At 27.7% G+C, this 19,586-nt stretch overlaps 1 non-coding gene across 1 annotated transcript; it reads right to left on the bottom strand.

The window, feature by feature from the left end:
• Positions 1–18,774: 18,774 nt before the first annotated feature.
• Trnag-gcc lies at positions 18,775–18,845 on the bottom strand. Its single transcript has one exon. It is a non-coding gene; the product is annotated as a tRNA-Gly (tRNA).
• Between the last annotated feature and the right edge of the window lie 741 nt (positions 18,846–19,586).

Here is a 19,586-nt window from a genome sequence, read left to right as displayed (position 1 = left end):
TTAAAATGCTTCCTTGTCCATTGAATAAAAAGAAATTTCGAGCAGCTCCTTGCACCATTACCAATAGTTATTATAGGTATTGAAGAACTTTACCGATCATGATAATCATGTTTTCTGTAGGAACCTTACAAACTCATATAGACAACATTGGCTTTTAACACCAATTCCATGTAACGGAATCTTTAAACGCACACTTCACACTTATTAAGGGCCAATGGCAATGCCATATTTTAATAAGTTTGATCGATCATCTTGACAGAATCTTCAGGATTGGCAGGATTTTAATACCTGAAAATATTTATTTGCGCTCCCACCATATTTATACTGAATTTTTGATAAACAAATAATAGTTTAAAACTAAAATACACAAAATAAACAATAGTTTAAAGAAACTGAGAAGACACACTTTTGTAACTAACTAAACTAAACAGTAGGAAATAATTTCTCCCGAAAAATTATTATATCGTAAAAAGATATTTTATAATGACTTTACCTTTAACAATATCTGTCAATAAAATATTTACAGTAATTGAAATCTAGTACCTCACGCTTTTTTACGATAAAATGATTTTTGATACAATTTATTTTCTACTTTTTAGTTCAGCTCGTCACAAAAGTGTGTTTTTTAGTTTTTTCTTAAACTTTTACTTATTTATTATATAAATACAATTGTTTATTGTGGTTTGGATCTCTATATTTACTCAAAAATTTAATATATAAAAGAACTTACCTTAAAGCGAATCCTGTCCTGGATCGATAATTTAATAATTTCTTAAAAAAGCATATCTCTCAAAGAATCGTAAATATTGTTGAATCTCAAGGCACTTATTTCCAAACAAATCGATTACATGTCAAGTTAACTGCAATAATCATTAAATAAAAAATATAGTTTTTGAAGAAATAAAACTGTCTAAATTTGAAACATAAACGCGCTACATGTTATCACCTTATTTCATGTAAACCACCTATTAGTTAATATTATATGCTAATAAATCATCAAAAAAATGTTATAAGCAGCAGACCTCCATCACTAAAGTTATATTTTCCCTACAATATATATTCCTTTTTCCGTTTTTTTAAACAGTGCGGTAAGAGTGAAAATCATAAAAACAGAGAAAATCAATAAAATCATTTATTTCTTTTGACAAAAAAAAGAGATAGGTGACTGAAAATTAGCACTCCATAAAGGAAATAATACTAACACAACCTACATACCGATTTTCAACTCTATTGCTTGATTTGGCAGAGCTGTATCGTGGTTAAAAGCCTTAAAACCAAAATCTTCAAAAGTTACACCATTAATGCAAACGTAGCAATTATACCGTTGTTCAACCTTCTAGCTTACTTTGGGCAGGCTACTGAAGTTGACCGTCAACAAAACGTCAAAAAAGCAAATTGTCTTCTAAGTATCTCTCCCGAAAATAGCCCTCGCCTTTACAACATCAATCTGCCCAGTAAACTACCCTACAACCAAATTTTAGATATGTCCTATTCCCACCCTGCGTGAGTTTTATTGGAGGCGTTTCCATGGTAACGATAAACTACTTTAATTATAGAATTGTATGGATGTATATATTATTGTATGGATTGCATTTATGGCTTACATTGAAAATTTAATATAATTGTCTCACAAATTTAAGAAATAATTATGATAATTTACATTTGAAACATAATATTTGTGTAATTTGATTTCTTATTTTCACAATTTTTTATGCATTAAGTTTAATTAATTAGTGTTTTTCAATAATTTTAATTTGACATTTTCTATAACATTAACAAGTAAAGAACTGCAAATTAGTCATAACAGCCTCCTATATCGCCAAAATTTTTCACTGGAAGCGCTGGCATCGATTTTACTGTCGCTACCATGACTACGCACACAAGGAATATAATCCATCCCGTCGACCTTTGATATAAGGTATAAGTGTATATTTTCAGGGGAATATGACTAAAAAGTATGAAAAATAATACGCATAACATATTATTTTCAATAGCCTAAAAAAATGAGTGTATACAACATGCATAAAATGCTTTTGTATACAATATAATGACAACAAACAAATAATAATTAATTGTAAATAAAATTATAAATGAGTCACATATTTTAATGTGACTTAAGTATAGTTAAATAATAATCATAATTTGAATATATAAATATATATATATTTTTGAATGCACCTTTGTATTTTATGGTACACCTAATCAAATGTATAAAATTCTTTCTAATATTGTATTGGGTGTTATTAATAAGAGGCTACTAATAACACAGGTCTGTAAAATTATTTTTACAGCCGTATGGTATCTTTTTGGTAAAATATTAACCATTTACTTCTCAAAACTCATTTAAAAAGACCAAAAAATAAATTTGATTAATTGAAGGGGTTAGTAGAGATCATACTAAACCCTGGAATTGAATGGAATGGTACTGGAGAAAATATTAAACACTGCTTGCTAGTTTACTTTTCTTGTCATTGAAATATTCTGTATCAAGATCCTTAGAGCTCTTTTCTATTTTTTTCTCTGTTGGGGCTATCACAAACAAACAGATATCGTTCATTCATTGTGAACTGACAATTTCCTAGACTCCAAGGTTCCCCCTTTAGCAAACCCTTATAACTCTTCTGAAATCCTCGAATTTTTGACTGTTTAGTGGTACACCTAAAACTAGTAGCTGGGAAAAGTGACGGACGGGAAATTTGGTTCCTAGAATCAATATTTTAGGCGTTACAAACTTAGGACTAAACTTAATATACTTTCATATATATATACAGGATATAATAATATCCGCAAAAATAGTTAAATTTTTTGCAATACCAACTTAAAGCCACAAAAATTGTTGGATGGAACAAATATTGGGGCAAAGATAACAATCGATCGATCTTACCAACTTTTGCATGCAAGTTTCTGTTTGTAACAGTTTCCTAAATACTTTTTTTCTGAAAATCACTTCAAAAGTCTCACTCCGTACAGGAATAATAAAATCAGCGTGATAAATAGATCGTTCTTTTCAATACCGAATATATTTTATTATATTATATATGTATTTTATATTATTATATTATAGTATATTGAATACTTAAAGATAATAAATTAAAATATTGTTATATATATATTATTTTTATGAATGTGTTTAACTATATCAAATTAGCTTTAAGCGCCAATCTTTTATGTAAAATATATATTAAAAATATTAACTAAATATTATTTATAATTATTATTTTTGAATAGATAACTGGTATGACGTTTTCAATGGAAGTCTTACATTCATCCAAATCATATATTTTTTATAACTGTTATAATTATTAATAATATAATAAATAAAATAATATGTTAATTTTTTATTATTAATAGATAATTATTGCCAATTAAAATGATTAAAAAAGTATGATTTTTATAGGGCTAGGTTCATGAAATAGAAACATATTAACCACTAGTTCGATTTACATCTAGGCATATAACTATCATGAGTATGACAGAGTACATGCGTTAACTGCGTTAAGCAATGCTTATAAGTAAGAGGTATTATAGATGTTATATGAAATTGCAGAAGTGACTTGTATAGTTGCTTCGATGTCTTTTAAGCTATTCGACAGTTCTTCTGTTGTATGCCTGCAGAGAGTTGGGGGTCAACATATAATACCTCTCACTTAGATGCATTGCTTCATGCATGTATTCTGTCATATGTAAATCGAGCTAGTGGTATATTGTATGAGAAGAAATGAGCAGATTTTTTGCAAGCATTGGAAAATTGGACATTGGAAAATCAGAAATTTTATACTTGTGTTTTCCCGAAGTCGGTAATGAATTTTAAAATTCTGTCATGAGTTTTTCAAAGATTTTCTTTTGATTATGTTGGTTTCGTTTATAAGAATCCGCTCAAATAGCCGAAATAATGGGGTACCAAGGATTCAGCTTAGAAGGATCTCTAATTAGTATAATTCACCTTTTATTAAAATGGAAAACACAAGTTGCAAAAATTTAAGATCATTTTATTCAGTTTATTTTGCAAAAACTACATATGTATGCACAAAAAATTTAAAACTTTTTATTTTTATTTTATTTTTATTTTTAGTAAATTCAATTTTTGCATTCAAAAAGTTCTTTTTTTTTTGCTATGTATCAATGTTATCAAATAAGTTAATCTTGATTGAAACACGAATTGTAAGTACATTGATACCTTTTAGATTAACAAGAAACTAGTCTGTTCAGTAATCAAATTGATACCTACATACTTAAATCAATATTTTTATGTAAGTACACTTACATTAAATTTTTTTTTGCAGTTGTATAATTCAAATCTTACCTGCCAATCAACTGTGGGGCGAGACATTGAATAATTAATTTATAAGCAAAAAAAAAATAAAATAATAATAATAATGATAATAATAATAATAATAGTAAAAATTTGTGGATATATAATATAAGACATTCATATATTCAAGTTTTAATACAAAAGTTAAATTTTAGATTGCAATTTAATGATTTTAATTAAAGCTGAAAACTTAACTTACTAAATTTAGAGCCATATATACGGCCGGTACTACCATGGAACAACCAGGGCAATACCCTTGCACCGCTGAATCTTAAATCAATAGCTTTTATTGCTAAAAAAAAAGTTTTCTCAATACCCAAAAAACAACCAACATATAGGTACCGCTCGCGCAGAAAATTAAAATTTTTTGATACAGAATGTGTGTAGATACATAAGAGTATCAAAAAGTAACTCGATTAAACGCCAATGGCACTGAGTGTAATGAAAGATGCCAAAGATTAAACCCTTGAATCATTCAGAATGTAGAAAAATGAATTTTAAAATAAACAAGTGAAAACAAACAATCGACGGAGTTAATTATTGAAATACCATGCATTGACAGTGTTGATTACTCTATCACATTACACATACATACATGTTACACATACGTAACTGATATATCCATATAATACTTACTATACAATTTAACGCCTGATTTGCGCCTAATTTTACGCCTAATTTGCGCTCTCACTGGTAAACAGTGAAGATTACGAAAAAATGTTTCAAACAAAAGTTGTTTATTTTTTTATAAGGAAGATTTTTACATTCAAACTTCTTTTCTATCTCTAACTTTCTATCTTCTATAGGTCAAGAGCCAATTGACCTATGTTGCTTGCATTATTTACAAGCTTGGCCTCACTTTGTACGTCCTGAGTACGCTGTAAAAATTTCAACTTGATATCTTTTTTCGTTTTTGAGTTATCGTGTTGGCAGGCAGACGGGCAGACGGACAGACAACCGAAAATAAACTAATTAGGTGATTTTATAAACCTATACCCAAATATTGTTCATAGCATTAATATTTTTAAGCGTTACAAACTTGAGACTAACCTTAGTATACCTTACATATTACATATATGCATTGTATAATAGTGTCAAATCGCTCTGGGACCTTAGTCTAATAATTATGCAAAAGCCAAAGTAAATAATAACAATAATGATGCAAAAAAATTATTTCTTTGTCTTACAAATGTGAGGCTGTTTAATTTCCGATGATAACTGCTGATTATGAATTTCGAAATCTACACTATCCACACTAAAGTAAAAATAAAAACCTATGGTTTTTGGTATCAAAGCATATCAATATGAAAAATTTTATGAAAACTTATAGTAAGTTTCGGACGCATATAGTGGTAATAAATATATAAACAAGAAAATTAAAATAGATATTTATGCATTTGGTATTAGTATTAGAAAAATTAACAAGTTTAATTGTGGCCGTAAAAACTTTATTAGCTATTTTAATAATTTTTTAATGAAAATTCATTGAAATTCTTTGAATATTAATTATTCTTAATTTTTCGATTTTATGTTTTATAAATATAAAAATATTTATTTTTTTACCTAAAACTTAAAAAAAAAAAAAAAAATATAAAGGTAAATTGAATATGATTTTTATCTATATTTCACAAAGTAGATTTTATTGATGTTTTTAATATAATGATGAAATAAGATACGGATTTCAAATATCAAGTCAAGGGCTGTTAACACTATGCAAATTTGTCAATTAATTTAGAAATTTTTATTTATGTCGATTAAAAAAAAGAGACTATGTAAGATTTTTATATAATTCAAAGTAATGATATTATAGCTGTTAGTAATTTAGAATATGGTAATAAATTTCATCCAAATTGCCGAGGTTTATAATATTTATTAATTTTTGTAATGAATGCAATTCATTAAACTGAAATGGATAAATATTTATTTTAACTCGTTTATCAATATTTCAGCTTAAATTTAATATTATTAAAGAATACTCTCCAAATAAATTTAATGAAAAGAAACTAGAATTTATCCTCCAAAAGTTAGTTATTGAACATTTTAAGGACCTGATTTTAAAATTAGAACCAAAAATTTTATATCTAGCCCTTGAAAAATGTATTTATTTAAAATAACGATAATATAATGTAGTTAAAATTATTGTTATTTTTGGAGTCGCTGTCAGCCAAGGAAACAACCCTGACAGAAGAGTTTGCTACATTAGCTTTGCTGACACCGACTTCAAAAAAAAAACAATAATTTTAACTACATTATATTATCGTTATTTTTTTACTTTTGAGTGCATTTTAATTTGTTTTGGTAAAGTTTTTCTTTTGAAGTCGGGTTTCTTTTTGTTCAAAAGATTTTTTTATTTTGTGCTTTTTAGTTAATCTGAAGTACAATAACTATTATTATATTATTCGTCCTCTTTTCATGCATTCTTAATGCAAATTTAAGACTATTATGGTTTTCTTATGGATGCCGTTGTCAGAGCTTGACCAAAATAAAATGGGACCACACGGGACGTACTAGATCTCAAATAGATAAAGAATGATCAAAATCGGTTCACCCAGTCAAAAGTTCTGATGTAACAAAAAAAAAAAAAAATACAGTCGAATTGAGAACCTCCTTTTTTTTGTTAGAAGTCGGTTAAAAACAGGAAACGTGGTCGGGTAGCTTTAGCTAGTTTGTTAATATGTTCAATTTTCAAATTATGAAATTTTAATTATTCATACTATTATTAACTATCTCGACCCGTAAAGGATTTAGCAGTGCATATCCGTGGCTACAAACAGTCTAGAGAAATAATATATAAGTGATAATTTACTTTCTTTTTATTAATACGAAATTTTATTATGCAAATTACATAATGAGCAAACCTAAATTTTAATATTATTTCTGTAACCTGCTTTTTCCTAAGCGGAACATTTTTAGACCTTAAGTCTATTTTTGGTCACTAGCCAGTACGGTAATTTTGAGGACTAAATCATGGAATTGGAAGAAATAAGGAATCCTGGAAAGGAAAAACAGGATAGAGAAATAATATATAAAATTTAAAAATTACAAAACACACAGTTATTCATATGTTTCAAGTTTCAGGCGGCAGTCCCCATAGCTGCCTATAGTATTTAGTTCCTTGATTCTTATTTTTACTACACTAAACTAAATTGAATGACAATGATAGTTTGTTTTTATTCAATATATGAAATTAAATATTCCATTCTCTAGGCTATTTTTAAATCATATTTTTATGCAAATTTACAAATTCAATGAAAAAACTTTAATAAGAATTTCAATAAGTAATAACTAATATTATTATATCCATTACACAGGTCCACAATAATATATCCACCTACAGTCGTAATAAATCTTAATCTATATTACTTTACAAGATTATGAGTTTATTCTTGTAACAAGTAAATATTTTGACTATTTGTATCTTTGTTTTTTATGTAAATGAATTCATTCTCTTTTTAGTTAGTCAGCTGTTTTAACAATTTTTTATTAAAATAAAAAAGAGAATATTCTTTAAAATAGCAACAAATTAAAAAATTCGTCGTGTGCGGTTTTTGTAATTTTTAATAAATCAAAATATTACAATTAAAAAAAAAAAATTTACAATTTCTTAAAAATTATAACAATTAATTCTTTTTAAAACAGTTTTATAAAAAGTTAAAAACATTTACATAATGTAAAAAAAAAATACATACTTATAGAAATTTATGGTCCTTATAACTAAAGTTTCATGTTTAATGTCTCAAACAACTTTATTTTATTATTTAGCCTGAAATACTTTAAGAATAAGCAAAACTAGATTAAAGGTGGTAACCAACTAGCTACTCCTAAGCATAGAAAATGTCTCAATATTACGGACATTAAAGTATATAATAAACATCCTCTAGTGAAAAAAAAACCCTTATTGAAGAATAATCAAGTAAAATCCATATTAAAACTATATTTATTGTTAAGAAATTTGTATGATATAAGTGATTTGTTTTTTTTTTTAATGACGAAACTTGTATTACTGTATGTAGGATCTATCTATATTCACAGTTAAAAATTTATTTTAAATAATAATAAAACGTGTTAGTTTATTGCATTTTAAAAATATGAGATGGGAATGGAAGTCTATCGGCCTTAATTCTCTTTCTCGTTAGTATTAAGGCAGCGGGTTCTAGTTCGGGTTAGTATTAAGGCAGCGGGTAAGGGTACCAGGTTCGATTTCCACCGTTGCAAAAAAAATTAATTTAATAGTTGTGATGGGCTGGTGTAATGCATGGTAAATGCATGTGGTGCACTAAGCCTCTGAAAATAATTGAGGAGCTGATAAATGAAATTATCGGCCTAACCTATAACCAAACCTAACCTAACCTAAACTAGTATTAATTCAACCATTTTTGGTAAACTTTTGTTAATACTTAGATATGAATTAACAGTTAACACGGCTACCAAAAAAATACAACAAATGAAATTTTCAAAATTTAAAAAACCCCCGACAAATTTTTCGGATACGGAACCCAAATCTCCCATTTGAAACATATTTAAGAACACACTCCATTAAATTGACTTTTCCTTAAAGCATTTCCGAACTGAGCCGATTTGGAAGATCATCACCAAGCTTTAGTATTTTTGGGTACGGAACCCTAAATTTGCACTTGAAACATAACTAAGAACACTCTTCATTAACTTACCTATCAAACAAAACCAACAAATTAAAATCTGTTCATCCGTTCAGGCGCTACGATGCCACAGACAGACAGACAGGCATACACACATAGCGGTCAAACTTATAACATCCCTTTTTTAAGTTTGGGAGTTAAAAATGGATTTCTGAAAAACTTCCAGATGTTTTTTTATTGTTTTTAAAAATGTCAGTTTCGAATTGGGAGTTGAACTTTTGGATTGATATAAAAGACACACTGTTATTAATGTTGATTGATTTTGGTAGTTTGGGAGAAGTTTTTTAAGCAGAGTGCAAAATCTTGCACATGATATTTCTAGAAGAATTAGCATTCATAATCGATAAACTTTTAATGATTATAAAATAAATAAATAAAAATTTCATCCTTGTTCTTTTACTATATAACAATATGAATGCAATATTTAAATAAAAATTTATAATTTACGATGGAAATAAATATAAAGGTATTATTTATTATATATTATTTGAAAATTCGATTTGGTTTTATATATTTTAATGCTTATGAATATAATGTAGGTATGTTTAGAATTTATTTGATGTTAATATACTCTGCGTCGCAAAATCTGCAAATGTTTTACCATTCTAACTGATATTACTATATGATATGTTATAGCAGTATTATTACTTAGAATGGTAAAACCTGTGTAGATTTTTTGATGCAGAGTATACATTTACGAATGAATGTAAATAAACATTATTAATTATAAATTATTTTTTATACATCTAATATTCCGAAACCAATCCAAAGTAAGAAATACTTTGAGTAATAATAGTTCTTGTGACATTTTTTTTTTTTTCTCTTAATGGTACAAAATCGCTGGGCGAACTTCAAAAATAATTTCAAAAAATAGTACAACAACTCTTACACACTCAATCCATCTCTTTGACCCATATAATCTCTATATCTAAGGAGATGTTGGCGGGGACTTTGGCCTTCCGGCACAGAGCTCCTTTTGCAGTATTTGCTTTAAATATATACTTTTAACTTTCAATTACTTTATACTCTCAGTTTTTAAAAGCTTTAATTAAATAAAATGTAAAAAATGTAATTCAATATCTCAAGTTTTTAAATGAATAAAATACGATTTTATACCAAATTTCATCTAAATAGCTTCGCCCGTTTAGCTACTAAAGCCAAGCAAAGAGAGTTTGGTACTAAGTACATGTAAAATATCAAGTTTCTACTCCATATTATCAGTTCTTATGATGTAATGGATAGAGCTTGGATCGAAAAAACCTGAGTTCACAGTCTAGGATGTACATACCGGTTTTGTAGTTTTTATCAAAGAAAATTCCAAAAAATAAGGTCATTTTTCCATAGACATTCCATTTAAAAATCGAGAGTTGATTTCATACGTAAATCCTTAAATTTACTTAATTTCAAATTTAATTCAATAATCAGTTGTTAAATATCAACAATACGATTTTATAGATTGTTCATCGCCTTCACCCTGTTTAATCTCTTCAGGGGTTGAATTGGATACAAAAATAGCCTATATTTATCCCCGAGATTCAAGGTATCTCCATCCCAAATTTAATCACAAATACAGGTCGAGTTACTTTTGAGTTTATAATTTAGAAGACTTCAAAAGAAGTAGTGGGTCGAATTTCAGTATTGTAAACATATGTAGGGAGTTGTAAGGCGATTGTGCCAACTTTTTTAATTTAAGTTAGGTGATACACATTTTTAATAAGTACCTAAACAGAATAGTAAATTGGAATGGTATGGATAAAAAAAAAGGCAGCATCTATACCTGTATAGTGTACATACATTAAGCTAGCTATTAAAAGCATATAATGAAATAAGTTGATATATAGTACTTCATTAAATTATAATAATTTAAGATTATATTATAATTTAATATTGTTGAACTTCATTAAATGGTTCGTTTAATAAATGTTCACGAACGTTCCTTCCTAACTTTATATTCAAATTACAGGTAATCCAAAATACGGTAAATATATTTGATATATTACTCCAGCTTCATGATCTATAGATAATATTTTTCAGAACATAAAGGCATCATCAAATCAATAGCAGAATGATTAATCTATAACTATAAAAGAAGAAATTGACAGACTGACTGATTAAATGAAGAAAGTGTGCAAGATTTTTGGAAATTCATTCCTAAAGGGTTAAAATAAGGGCTGAAAATTTGTATGAAACTTTGTAAGGTTTGCAATTACAAATGTAAAAATTGATATATGTACTCATAGTTCAAAACAAAATTTTACTGTGGGTAGAGTCATATTTTGCTGTAAATGTTTCAGTGTTTCTGAAAACACAGATAAAACGACGTTATCTAAAAATGAAACCTAGCTAAATCAATTTTCGCCCCAAAAATCCCCTGCCTCGATAGAAATAATAGAAAAAAATGTATTTGAAATTTAGATACCTATAAAATATAAACTGATTTATATTTACTAAAGTTGTTGAAGTGAGAGTGAAGACAATACTGCCATTTTAAGCAAACTATGTTTTGTATTTATAGCAGCATAAAAACTTCTAAGCGTATGATCAGACTGAGTATGGTCAAACCAAAAAACACACTTCAGTCGACTCTCACTTAACTATTTAATAATTTTTTAATTCCTCACAACGGTAATTTATCACAACGGTAAGCAATACATACCATTTCCTATCGCTTGATTAAAGCTTAAAAATTTAAATTTAATTCGGATTTCTTATAAATAATCCATTATTTACTATAGGCAGATTACAATAATTTTTTTGGTTTGCAAATGACACTAAATGTAAAAAAGTTACACTATAATAAAAATTCATATTTTTTCAAAAATATGAATGTGAAATTGAAATAATTCTAGAATAATTTATCAAAATTTAAAAGTTTATCGAACTTACATTCATTGACACTTGTTCATGAAATTTTCTCACCTGAAAAAAAAAATGAACATGTTAGGAACATATGGATAAAATTGTGACAAAACAAAAGTTATCATTTTAAAATACTATAGCAGTTTTATAAAGTTATCATTTTAAAATACTATAGCAGTGAATATTAGTTTCAAGATAATTTAATTTCCCAAAAAAAGAGAAGTAAAATTCATAAAAATTTGTACGTATTAATAAATAATTGATTATTGTAAGAAAATAGTTCTCACTAATTTAATGCTCGTAATAATTAACGAGACTTTTTAACATTAGATTAGATGCATCAACATTTTAATAACTTCTTTCATAATTCCTTTAATAGAAAAAAACATCTAACCACGTGTTAATAAATTTAAACAACACACTCCAGTAATAATAATTATAACTACTACTCATTAGAATTAACACGTGTAACTTTTATTATTATTTATATGCTCAAAAAATATTCTTTAAAAAAAAAAACATTTATTCATTATCTAAAAGATATAAATTTCATTGAAAACGTACACTAACTAGAAAGAGATACAATATCATATATATTTACATATAAGGTCATTGCTTGTTCGATGATTGATGTGCGATGACCTTCCGCATCCCTAAAAACTGTCTCTGACAGTAAACTATATTATTCCTTAATTAACTTTACTATAAAATACTAATATTTGAGTTACAATTAAATGGCCATCGCCATGAAGTAAATACTAATTAGACTCGTTTAAATTAGCTACTCATCGATTATGGAGAAAAAGCACGACAATATTGACAGGAAAAAATTGAATAAAAATATGTAGATAAGGTACTATTAACAATTTTTCCCATATTTTGACTTTGTACCAAAATAAAATTACATATGATAAAATTTTGGAAAGTGCAGTGATAAACCAGAATGCCAGAGGATAGTGAAGTTAGTCTTGTATCTTGTTTTTCCATAATTAAAAATTTAAATGTTGAAAGATAAATAATGTAAAAGAAAAGCTGGCCAGAACTACAGCTGAATTCGGAATATCAAACCAAAGACAGTTCACAAGCATTAATAAACAACGTTATCAAAGCATGTAAAACTGTGCAAAGTTGGAACAAGTGAGTCAGTACATGTATCTTGGCGCGACCATTACATCAGACGGTAAATGTATAAGTGAAATAAAACGACGTATAGCTCTAGCGAAAGTTATATTTAATAAATATAAACAAATATTAATAAACAAAAACATAAGTACTAAAACCAAAATTCGTATTTTAAAATGCTACGTTTGGCCGGTTTTATTACCTATATAAATGCGAAATATGGACAGTGTCATCTGCTGTTGAAAAACTATTAGCTGCGACCGAAATGTGGTTCCTGCGTCGCTCCCAGCGGATATTATGGACCTAGAGAAAAACAAATGTACTTGTTCTACGAAAAGCGGGTGTAGGCCGTGAATTATTAAAGACAATATGATATCCTTACAGGAAAAATTTTGGATCTTTGGCGAGAGGAAGAAAACGCCGTAGTTATCTTAAAAGGCCAGAACTACAGTCGAAGTTACCTGAATATCAAACCAATAATCAAAAAAATCCCTTTATTTAGCATACTCTGGAGAATTTATATTCATATCGGGAGTCAGGAAAAACTACACAATTGCTGAAGTTTCTCTTCTTTCTAGACCTAGTTTTCAAAAATGATATCCACTAATAATTAACAAATATACCCACTTATTTCTTCAACGAGTATTCTGTCATATACAGAAATAATAATAATACTTAATAATAATTAATAAGTAACCATTATAGATTTTTTTTATTAGACCTTGAGAATACATTAAAATATTTTTGTATTTTGTATATAAAAATTAATGTGTAATCCATAATTCTAATTAATGTCTTGAAAAAAAATAAATCTAAATATGGTCAGAAATTTTATTTAAGAAACTAAATAAATTAGATTAGTATTTAAAACGCTAAGCGTTGGTATGAGAGTTAGTTGTTAGTTTACGACTAGCATCCAAAAATAATGTTCCATCATTCATTAGTTAAAGAACCGCTCTCTTATTGCAAGCTTTTATTTAGTTAGTTTCACTTTTTTTAAATTTAATTGATTCACTTCGAAACTAAAGCTTCTACACTTAAATAGTATATTCTTGCTCACACTGATTACTTACATACATGTAAAACTGACACTCATTTTTTATCAAAACTGCCCGTTTTTGTCCAGCGTCTCAAGTATGTTATATAATTGCATGTAAATACTAAATACACAATGTCTCCTAAACATATATTATTTTCACTAGGTATAGACATAGACAGACCACTTATATTTGCCGTAAAGTTAAGACGGTTCTATACACATTTTCCAATGGCGTGAAATCATTATTTTACTGGCATGAAACTTTTTTAATAAAAAGAATAGAAGAATAATAATTTTTTAAAACTCCTCTTAAATATTCATTGGTGGAAAAAAATGTTTATAAAAAAAAGCGGTTTTCCAGATAAGAATGCTTAAAGTTACAATTGAATTTCAAGCACTGCGATTATACTCATTACTCTATCGATTTGAAACTTGTATATGTTATAGATACTCATATTCTATCTGCCCTTATTACCTTAATTTTTCGAAAACCTTGTTAATTTTCCCAATTTTCATTATTCACATCCCGTAACAGTGGAATACAAAAAAAGACCTTGGTGTGAACAATAAAAATTGTGAAAACTAACAGGATTTTCGAAAAATAAAAGTAAACAGGACAGATAGAATATAAGTACCTATATAACATTTCCAAATTTCAAATCGATAGAGTAAAAAGTATAATAGCAGTGCTTGAAATTCAATTGTAATTTTAACCAGTCTTATCTGGAAAACCGCTTTTATTTATAAACATTTTTTTCCTCCAACGAATGTTTTCCTCCAAGCCTTAAAAAAATTATCAAGTTTCACGCCAATCAAATAATGATTTCACGCCATTGAAAAATGTGTATAGAATCATCTTAATAGAGATTTCTTTTGCGTAAGGACCACGAAGCTTAAAAGTATACAAACTTTAAAAGCTCTTTCTATGCATTCACCTTTTTTCATCCGAGCTTTTTGATGAATGTATGTCAAAGAATTAACTATCAACGTTATTTGGATTTCTGCAATCAAAGCATTCATTTCAAATTAGAGCTTTTATTTAACTTCACTTGTATTCAAGGATGTCCTAGAATTTTTCAATCAAAATTTGTCTCACTTGAATTAAAATTTTTCATTCATATATAAATCGAATGACAAAGCATATTTATGGTATTTCAATCTGATTTTCCCCTTCGCTTCCACCATTTTTTATATACTAACTTATTTTAGTTTTAAATTAGACATTTCAAATAAAGAATACTCTTTGAGCATTCACCTTTTTTTGTGTTAAAAAGTAAAAAATAATTTTCCCAGGCTGGACTCATGCTTGACTCCTATTAAAAATTTTGTTTACTTTTTGATATAGTAATGCTTGTTCCTTGAAAGGTATTTTTTATTTAAATTTTTGTTATTTTAATCGCCTCTCAATCTATATTTTAATAAAAATGCTAATTAAATTAAAAATTAAAGCAAACATATTTATAAATAATCACGATTTAAAATCAAATTTAGTTAATAGAACCGTTCAAAATAAAATGTTCAGCATTCCTTAACGAAAAATATTTTTATTGATGGGATTCATTGCGTATACGAATCACCTATGCAGTTTTACTACAAACAAACACCACAGACAAATTCACATATTGATGGGTACGTAAGCTAATCATTCAGATAAGCCGCTCTTTTAGGTTTAGATTAATAAAAGTAGTAGGCTTACTAAACTCGTAGCTTAATTTACGCATACCCGTCCATTGATAGACCGTGGGACACCACGGGTTTTGTTAAATGATAAATACATACTTGAAACTTTGTGAGTTCCTTTTTACGATTCTATCAAAGTTTCCTCTACGATTCTTTTAGACAAGGCTGCGATTTCAAGTGAGCATGATGATGTCATATTTGAGTAATCGAAATGAAAAAACGCAGCAGGGAATTTATCGGACACTATGACCACTTAATAACATTTATAATTTTGAAACAATAAAATATTTTCTTCGACAAAAATACTGCACTGATGAGCTTGTGCGCCACTTTGAACATTCCGTACTTAAGTAGTTTTGTTTTTGAATACGCACATGGTTCTCTTTTGCTGAATTTTTAATAATTATTAATGTTCTCAAGTAGTAATAGAAAAATTTTCGAAAAAAATCGTAGAAGAAAATTTTGTAGACTCGTCAAAAAGAAACCCCTCACGAAGTTTCAAGTATGTATTTATCATTTAAAAAAACCCGTGGTCTCCCACGGTCTATAATTTCTATACTTTTACAAAAGAAAAGAAATGCATTATGGAAAGCCATTGAATAGGGTAAGTTTGTTTTTGTTTTTTGAATTCCATATTAAATATTATTCAGAAAAAGTAAAAGCGAGAACTAATGTATACACTATATTATTTAAATCGAACCAGGTAAATCAGTCTAAATGTTGTCATAACATGTAATCTTATAGTAACACTTAGAATGTTTTAGCTGGTGCGATTTGAATTTCAAAGACTAAACTCCACTTCACTGGCTTAGATTATACTTATCTTCGCTTTTACCAATAAGAAAATTTCCTGGTCTAATTATGATAAAAACTTTAAGTCACAGATAAATAGCCTTAAAATACATATAAAAAAAAGGTCAAGTGCGCGAAGGAATCGAAGGTGAGGGTTCCGGTATTAAATATTGAATTATCGTGTTATTTTAAAATTAAAACTGAATCAAAATTATTATTTGATACGAAATCTGTTATGGACAATCAGCAGCGTAGGTACTTCGAAATATACACGATCATAAATAAAATCAAAACCAACAGGTCATCACGTTAATTTTACATATTTTAATTACCTAGGTTTTTTTATTGGTAATACAAACGCAGATTTAGCAGCTGCTGAAGCTAAGTAACCTTTTAAAGTAAATTAATATATTAAAAAATTAATAAATAAAAATACTGACAGTACTGTTTATGTTCGATCATTATTTATCGCATATTGACAACAAATAAATACCTTGAAGGTAAATCTATCTCTTCTTCACTAAAAATAAATGATAATAATTAATTTCGATATTTTTATGACAAAATTCTTTTAAGTACTGAAATAAATTTTTTTTCTTGTTGTGTGTGAAAGATTGTTATCAATCTGAGACCATCACACATATAAAGTTAAGGTAAACAAAATTAATTATAGCACAGGTCTTGACATCAAGCCCTGTATATTTTGCATGTAAAATGCATTCTTTGACGGAAGATTGTGCGGAGGGGAATAAACAGGACTCTGACGTTTGAGTCTACAAAAACAAATTATTCTGAAAAAAAATGCCTGGCCAATTAGAAAACTATTAATAATTTAGGAAGGTTTTCTTCACACAATAGGACTTGATGATGAAATAAAGCATCCATTCGTCTAGAATCTCCAAGTCAAACAAATCTGAGTTACAATGATTTCCATAGAACATTTGAAATTAATTTAAATATGAAATACATTTTCGTTCCGCAGCCAAAAACGTTGGGATTTTTTATATTCCATACATATTGTCAGAAAAATTATTTGAAAAAATATTGGCCACAAACATAAAAATATTAGATTGAACGGATGAACCGATTTTAATTTTTTTGGTTTCAATTGAAAGGTAATTTAACGGAGAGTGTTCTTAGCTATCCGAACTAGTGCGAACTTATTGTTTCGTAGGTACTCGAAAAAACTAAAAAATTGGGATTATGACATATAATTTTAACATATAATGAATGGTCAAATAACCCTGGCTAAATTCATTTCGAAAAGTGAAATGGTAATTCAAAACAATAATTCAAAAGAACAAGGTAAACTCATATATTTCAATTTCAATTAAAATATTTCCAAAAATTTGTCCCGAAAAAATGATAGCTGTCTAAGTATCCTTTTCATCTCATCTGATGTCCTTGACCATCACTTTGATATTGATTTAAGAAGGAGTGTTGTAAGTTTAAAGTGTTTATCAGTGGCATCGCAGCCTCTAAACAGTCGAACCGAATCGATTGAGAACATTTTATAGCAAAGTTTCCAAGAATCGGTTTCTAAGGAATAAATCTCATTTGTCGGGGGCCATTTAAATTTTGTAAATTTCACTTGTGATAAAATTTATGATCGTCTAAAGTAATATTTTATATTTTCTAGTATTCATGCAGATTATGAAACAGGAATTTGTGTCAAGTCCTCTTTTATTAGTACATTATTTTTGACCTACGGATATTATAATAAATAAATACACCAATGAACAGAAAAAGATATTTAGAGATAATCAATTTAGATTTAATTATTCGAATTTTGAGAACAACAAGCAACATTAGGTAAGTTAAAGCATTTGGAAGATGTGTTCAATGTTAATTATGTAAATTATTATTTATTATTGATTGGAAAATCATGTCAAAAAAACAATTTTAATTTTATAGAAAAAAACGAAATAAATATTATAGCTAATTAAGTGTGTGTTAATTTCACGTGCCAGGGCTACTGCACACCCACATACCTCTCACAGGGGGGTATCGAAAACTCGTGTGCATATAAGTACTGTTAGATTTTTATATTTTACGTAAATTAAAATATATATATATACTGACAATTTACATTTTAATTGCGTTAGAAGACAATTTTTAATGAAGGCAAGAAGAGGGATAAATTTATGTAAAATAGTAATTTCAATCTGTTTGATTATGACCTCAAAATATTTAATTTTTGTTTTGCAAACTTTTACTCAAAAAACTTTTTATCGCATTCTATCCACAAATAAAGAATGAATTGCTGATTGTCTTGCTCAATTTTCTTTTAGTAAAAGAAAACTAAAAATTTATGCATCGTCCGGGAATCGAACCCGGGCCGCCCGCGTGGCAGGCGAGCATTCTACCACTGAACCAACGATGCTTGTGAAATGATCAGAATACTTATACAAATTATTACTATTTAGTAGTGTAAGTAATACTAAGTTAACGTAATCTATTTTTATCTTAACAAATAACGAAAATCACTACTAGTAACATAAATTTTTATTTAAATAATATATGTACTTGTGACGTGAGGAGTACTCGCATTCGAATTCGTGCATATTCGCCAATTTCTTCAAATTTGCATTCGAATGAAAGAAAAGAATGTTTAGCGAAGGTTTACATATACAGATATGTATATCCCATTTTTAGAAAATGTGATACTATTTTTTTATGTAGTAATAACTTATTTTGAAGGAAATTTGACATTTGGGAATGGTGGAGTAAAAATTAATTTTTGTTATAATTTTGACTTGGAGACAAACAAAAATTTGCATTATGTACAAATTCGCATTTGGAGGAGTTTAAGTTAATTTCAATTTCCTAAAAATTATAAATTGATTCATAGACAAATCGTTGTTAAACAAATTTATAAAAACTAGCATCTGGGGAAGCTGATGTCATAATTCTTAATTGTGTCATAACTTTCAATTAAAGGGTGAGACGAAAATTTTGATAGAACAATTCATTTGGTTGTGCTATTTTCACGGAGCTTACCTTAATTGTACATATTCTTGTCTAAGAAATTACAAGTAGAATAAAATAATTAATATTCGTACTTAGAGAGCTTTGATGATTCACGAACTCTAAATGCAGTGTGTTAATTAATATAACATCACAA

Source organism: Chrysoperla carnea, chromosome 1, assembly GCF_905475395.1.
Source record: "Chrysoperla carnea chromosome 1, inChrCarn1.1, whole genome shotgun sequence".
NCBI classification, from domain to species: Eukaryota; Metazoa; Arthropoda; class Insecta; order Neuroptera; family Chrysopidae; genus Chrysoperla; species Chrysoperla carnea.
This window is presented reverse-complemented; position numbering and strand designations above follow the sequence as displayed.